The sequence below is a fragment of the Amphiura filiformis genome, chromosome 3, assembly GCF_039555335.1.
Source record: "Amphiura filiformis chromosome 3, Afil_fr2py, whole genome shotgun sequence".
Classification (NCBI taxonomy): Eukaryota; Metazoa; Echinodermata; class Ophiuroidea; order Amphilepidida; family Amphiuridae; genus Amphiura; species Amphiura filiformis.
In genome coordinates, this window is record NC_092630.1 from 7,070,982 (window position 1) to 7,077,845 (window position 6,864).

The window sequence follows — 6,864 nt, forward strand, 5'->3', positions numbered from 1 at the left end:
GACCTATCGTTAGAGAGTTATTTGACAAAATCCTCATTTTTGGATAAAAATGGCACATTTTGGCTGTACAGGGCTAACAATTTCAACTTCCTCCGATTTTGACAAAAAATGGTGGTAAATTGTCCGTTTAGCTGACACGAATCATAAAAAGAATAGTTTTGCATATCTACTGTGTTAGGGCCAAGTTGATCTTCCATTGCAAATAACAAGTAAAGAGTATGAGAAAGGTTTTTAACACAAGTCAACACATTCATAAATGACAGCCAGTGAAAAAATTTCACTGACTATCCAGGATTTGAACCTGGGACCTTCGGATCACCGGACCGATGCTCTACCAACTGAGTTAATAAGTCAGATGAAGAAGAGCAGTGATGTTATTATCTATAGGCCTTCAGTTCAATACAGTAAAGAGTACGTTTTATATGGTAAGTATTATCTTGTTTCTTAATACTTATGTCAAGACAAACAATTTGCCACCAATTTTGGCAAAATCGAAGCAAGTTGAAATTTTGCCCCTGCTGTACAACCAAATAACGAAGTTTTTGTAGTACAACTCTGTAACGATAGATCGTAGATAGCACAAACTATACATTTTTGACATCTTTGTGGTCAGACGGATATTTTGGTGTATCTGTCGACAAGATTAAAGCATTTTTACCCCTGTGTGACTAGGTGTCAAATCTGAAATGGCTCCCCATCTTAAAATAAACTTTGGAGCACGTACTTCATGTGTGGAACCATGCTTTTATCACAAAGTGCACAATTATACTAAGTTTGTGAGCTTAGCAGCTACACTAATGGTGTCACCACAGTGGACACCTTTCATTCCATTGATTACAATAATTTGAATTGCTATCTGGCACATACTATGAATTCGATAGGATAGGCAGACTGTAACAAGTGTTTTGCTGTATATACGAGATTACAGCTATAGTGCTCTCAAAGAAGAGCACTAAATCAGATAACTGCGTTGCATAGACGGATGTTGACTGTTAATGGCGGGTCGTTTGCGAGTACCTGCGGTATTGAAGCGGTGGTCTGCGATGGGTTACGATTTTTAAACGATGGTCCACGATTTTAAACTTTTTGAGCTCTCTGAGATGTTAAATTGCAAAGTAAAAATTCTTCTCAAGCACAGTGCAGCGTATGTTTGAGTGGATGACCAGAACCTTGTGAAGAATGGGTACCCGAAGTGGACTATACGACCCCCCACACGCACACACACACACACACACACCCCCACCCCCACACAGACTTTGATGTCGGCCGCTGAGTCACGTCATCGTCGCCGCAATCCACTGTCAGCCGCCGTTCCTTGCCGCCAGCCAATCCGTTGCCATGACTTCCTCACTTCTGACTTCCTTGCTTGTTGTCGGGCTCCGTCGAGACATCGCCGCCCAGACAACGTCCGATGTTGGTGGCTAGACTCCGTTTCCTGCCGCAGCCATTCGTCTCTTGCCGTCGTGTTGTCGCTGAAGGTCGTTCCCACCCGTCAGCGAATCTTCCTTTTCCTTTTGCCGCCAACATTTTGTGATTTTCACGTCCGTCGCCTTTCGCGGTTTTATCTGCTGCTACTATGTGAGCCAGCCTTTACGCGGCACAGCTAATTTCCAGCGTAATTGTACTTAGGGTAGCCCAAGTGTCATGTTGCGTAACACAATGTTGCCATATAGGTGTTTTATATGGGCCATGGACAATAACTTCTGGGTGGCCAACTAAATCAATCTTCTACATGGGTCCCAGTATGGGTTCAAAGGTTATTACGGGGCCAATCTTTCCTTCCTTCCTTCATTCTTTCCTTCCTCCATTCTTTTTCTTCTATCCTCTGTCTCTAATTCTCGTCTTTTCTTCTTTTTTTTTCTTCTATAGGCATGATGGCCATTAAATAATGTCCTGGATCAGCAAGTAGGCAATACATAAGTGAATAAAAGACTAATCCCAATGTTGTTTTCGAGGCTTTATTCAAATTTTAATGGCTTATGACGAAATTGAATTTAGGTGTTGTAATATCAAGCTGAAAGTACATGTATTAAAGCATTCAAGTCCTGGATATAGGACTATTCCATCGCCTTTGTACCATGTGCCTTTGATGGGTATACCAGAGGAGCTATAAACTCACAAAGGCTCATATAAATTGAAAACAACATTCAACATGTATCAAACTGAAAATTGAAATTGCCACCAAATATCAAAATGACTGATGTCATACTCCCGTTGACTAGCTTAGTCCAAAGTCCGGGATTTTGATGCTGTCATTTTTGATAAGGTGAATTAACAGGCAACTTTAGCGGCATACATGATGAAATGAAAGCATAGTTGATTGCATTGTGCTTGAAAGATTTTACTATTACGTAAAGTGTTCAATGGGAAGTGAACAGTCCACTATCCATGCTAAAATATTTAAGTACCACTGTGACTTGGTATGCTATGACTGGATCTAGGACTACCTGTGTATAAATATAAAACAATTTGTTGTAATTCACAATGGTGTTTCATCAGAGAACAACAAATATCACTTGTGGTGTGCCCCAGTGGTCAATATTGGGGCCACTGCTCTTTATATTGTTACAAATTCTCTCGATGTTATATCCTTTGCAGATTACACACATTTATTTTTCTCAACTTGATGAGGTAGAAACAGTTATGATTATGAATAAAGAGCTTGTAAACCCATGTAGACAGATGGTTTAAAGTTAACAAACCATCTGTAACATAAAAAAATACATGTTACATGGCAGTGGTTACTAATTACTGAATATATGCTCTGATTATACTCTACAGCTAGGCCTAGATGATAGAATCACTAGTACAAAGTTTCTTGGCCTTCAAATTGATCATAATAAACACATCACAAGAAATAAGTCCACCTCTCAATATTTCGTCATGACATCGTAAGGTACGACGTAAAACTTTTTACCAATAAAACTAACTTAGAATAATTATATGATTGTTTCCCAAGTGTTGTGTGAAAATAAAAGATTTCCATGACTTAATGGCTGAGTGAGCACAATTGGAAGACAAAAACTGTCCTATTTAAAAGTCACAAAAGTTGATTCATGGCTTGTTACCAATGAAAAAACACATCATCGTGTAGTTGAGTTCAGTTTAAAATCCCCACCAAGTGAATATTTACTCTAATGTGTAATCAATTCCTGATCATTCACCCATACAAATCCCCTTCTTGGTTCAGAGCTCAGCACAGTGAGTTGTAAGGTGACCAGTCCCATTCCTTGTCCCAATACACCTTGCAGTTAACAAGCATAGTTAGCGTATGCCTGCTGAATTTGTTAAATTTTTGAGACTTCTGAAAAGGGCAGTTTTTGTCTTCCAGTTGGGCTCATTCAGCCAGTAAGTCAATGGACATCTTTCATTTTCAAACGACACTTATTAAACAGTTATAATTCTAAGTCAGTTTTACTGGTACAAAATGTTACCTTTCGATGTTATGACAAAATGTTGAGAGGGGAACTTATATCTTGTAATGTGTTTGATTGTGTCATTAAAACTTGCTCTCAAAATGGCGAGTTATTTAACAAAGATTTGCTACCCAGTAAAGCATTGTATACATTATATGGGATCACACCACCAAATCATGTTCCTATTCGTTTGTGTGTTTTTGAAAAGGTACAGAAGAATTCGTCATTTTCTTATGGTAAAAACGTCATCATGCATTCAAAACACCACTTTGCCAAAAGTTTTTGAATGAACTTTTGCAAAACATCAAGGTGTTACTTTTTAGTAATTTTTCGGCTGCTTCGGCCAACAATGCCTAGTCTACCCTTAATGATGTTCAGTCAGATAAAGTTGGACCTGATTTAGTGGTATGATCTCATATTATTCGTTAGTCTTATCGTACATAAATATTATTATAGTCTTTTAGCATGGGGATGTGGCTACTCTGCATATATTTATAACCTTTTTGAATTTCCAAAAAGTATTGCGTATTATTAGAAACAGGGCATTTCGTAATCCACATCATCATCCCCCCCTCTTTTCTCAAAAAAATTGAGATTTTTATACCACTGGAAACATCTGGCTACATAATGTTTATGTACAAAATATTTCTTGCAGATGAATTCGTTCGGCAAAAATATCGTGAAATTTTAATATCGTTCTGGTATACCAGAACGAAATTACAACACCTTGTCATGGGTCAGTGCAATACACATAATCATGCATAAAACGCAAAATCGTAATCAACTGAAATTTTGGGTATAAGCTTTTTTTTCGTGGGTATCTACTAAAAAATGTTATAAAATAAGGATGCTAGGATCACGAATTACTCCTTTCAGGAAATCACTCTTTGGTTGCAATACTTAATTCAGTCAAGGTGTAATTAATTATCTTGGGAAATCCCCACTATGCCATAATGTTCAGTGCATTGTCTAATGTTAATTGGAAAACCCCATTGCTAAGTGAATGTAACAGAATAGTATGTTAATAGAGGATAAAAGCAAATCAATTTAGTTTGCTCTTGGCAGTTATTTAATATGAAGAGCGAACACTCGAAAATGACATCGTAATTCAAGTTTTAAAAATTCTAAGAAAAACGCATTCCACATTCGTTTTTTTGTTTTTTTAGCCTACTGTTCGATTATTTCATCGAACGTATTACCATGTGTACTTCTGAACATTAATTTCATTAATTTTCTTATCAGTACTTAGTATTTGACCCGTGTGCATTTGTTTTTCTTCTATGTTAGGGTTAGGGTAAGTGGCTTAATGTTAGTGGGTTAGGGTTAGTGGGTTTGGGTTGGGGTTAGTGGGTTTGGGTTAGTGGGTTAGGGTTAAAGTAACCTTAAGGGTTACGGGCTGTCTCTAATAGGTGACGGGCTGTCGATAACGAAAGTGAGCTTCTGGGGACACACCACTAAATAATCGTCCCATTGAAATACACGTGAAAACACAAATTAGTTTTTCTACACTTTGGTCGCAAGTTGAGAAATGTCGTATGGATTTTCTAAAAGTATAAAGTCTGAAATTTAATAAAATTTACTTTTTAGGGGTCCATCTAGTCGAACTTTTGAACTACGGGCACATGAACAACGCCCTCGCGAATTTCAGCCGACAATTTCGCCGACTTACCAGTTCCGGCCTTGATATAATTCCGACAGTCTGTCACTAATTCACAATCGATTCGAAACATTTTTTGAACAGATTTTTAATGTTGAGGTCCTACTCTTTTGTTCTCATTACGATTCACTTAAATTTAGTACCCTCGAAGGCTGATACATTTCCTCAGGCGCTATTTTTAACCGAACTATACAAGGTTAAACCAAATTTGAACAGATTTTTAATGTTGAGGTCCTGACTCTTTTATTCTCCTTACAGTCCTTTTTTAAGTAAGATAAAGCCAAAAGGAGGTACGATTCACTTAAATTTAGTACCCTCGAAAGAATTCGATACTTTGATTTCTGCTAACAGGCCTCTATTTCCTTTGGTGCTTCAACCGGAACTATACAATGGAGCTTAAACCAAATGCGGAAGGATTTAGTGACAATTGCCCTATACTTCTAAGCTTATCGAAATAATTCAGTCTGTTTTATTAGCATATCCACATGCCTTCTTCTTGAAGTCAGAATATCCCATCACCCATTTCATACTCTTATTCCTGCTTTTTCCTCATAAAAATCTTACTTATGCATCCATTGTATAAGTGTTTATTTAATCTATTCATGTAGGTAATTTTAATGAAGGTCCTATTACTTCAGGCCGTGTTATGAAACCTCTATTACTAGGTTACAGGGGGTTAAATGACTATACATTTATCAGGTTATATTTTAGAGGACAAGAGGTGATAAACATTGTACTTGGACTGATGACAATGAAGTTAAACCAAATGCGGAAGGATTTAGTGTTGTGCCCCATTCTGTTATCGACAGTCCTTTACCCATATCCATACTTGGAGTCAGCCCATCACCCATTTCATACTCTTTTCCTGTTACCCCATAATTTCCCTATTCTTCAGGCCGTGCCTCTATCAGCTAATTTATAGTTTAAGCTTGTTTGCTATTGTTTTTAGAGCAACATTGTTTCCTTGTAAGCCTGCAGCGCAATCTTGGAACAATATTGTCTTTGAGCTAAACTCGTGCCTCTTTAAAATCTTAAACAGTAAACTAAGAATTTAATATGAAGGGTCTTATGTATTATTCTTTGTATGTGTTATTCTTTATTATATATTATTCCTTGTATCATGAAATGAGTAAAAAGATAATAGATCTAAGGTCCAAGGAGATTAATGAGGTGTCACTGGAGCTGGAATATATCGTGGATAGATTTTATAGTGTAGACGCCTTTTCCTCCCTTTTCTTTTCATGTAAAGTTGCGTATGACTTAACATTTTCTTATAATTCATGCCTAACATGCTGAGAGGTCAAAAATGACAGGTGCCCAGTCGGCACCCTTGAGCAATAAAAGAAATATGAGGTCAAAGTTTATACAGGGGTCGAAACTCAAAATTGCTCCGATCCGGTTAAAAGCCATACCAAAGTACCTCAGGTCACAACGATTCGGAAATATATAGTTTGACCTTTCTGCGACAAATCAGTCTGGAGTTATCAGATAGAATTGTTGAAATTGAAAATTAGTTGAAATTTGGGCTCCATTGGGGTCAAACATATAAAGTATATCCAATTTGGATCAAAATGACCTCAAAATGTTTGTCTTATAATAATTCAGAAAAAGAATAGTTTTTTATGTACGACATTTTGTTACCTAGGTAACGCGGGAAAATATGTCAACTCGACTCCTTTTGGTGTGTTACCATGGTAATGAAACACTATTTTCTTTTCTGAATGATTATAACGATACAAACATTTTGAGACCATTTTCATCAAAATTTAGTAACTTTTCTGTGTTTGACCC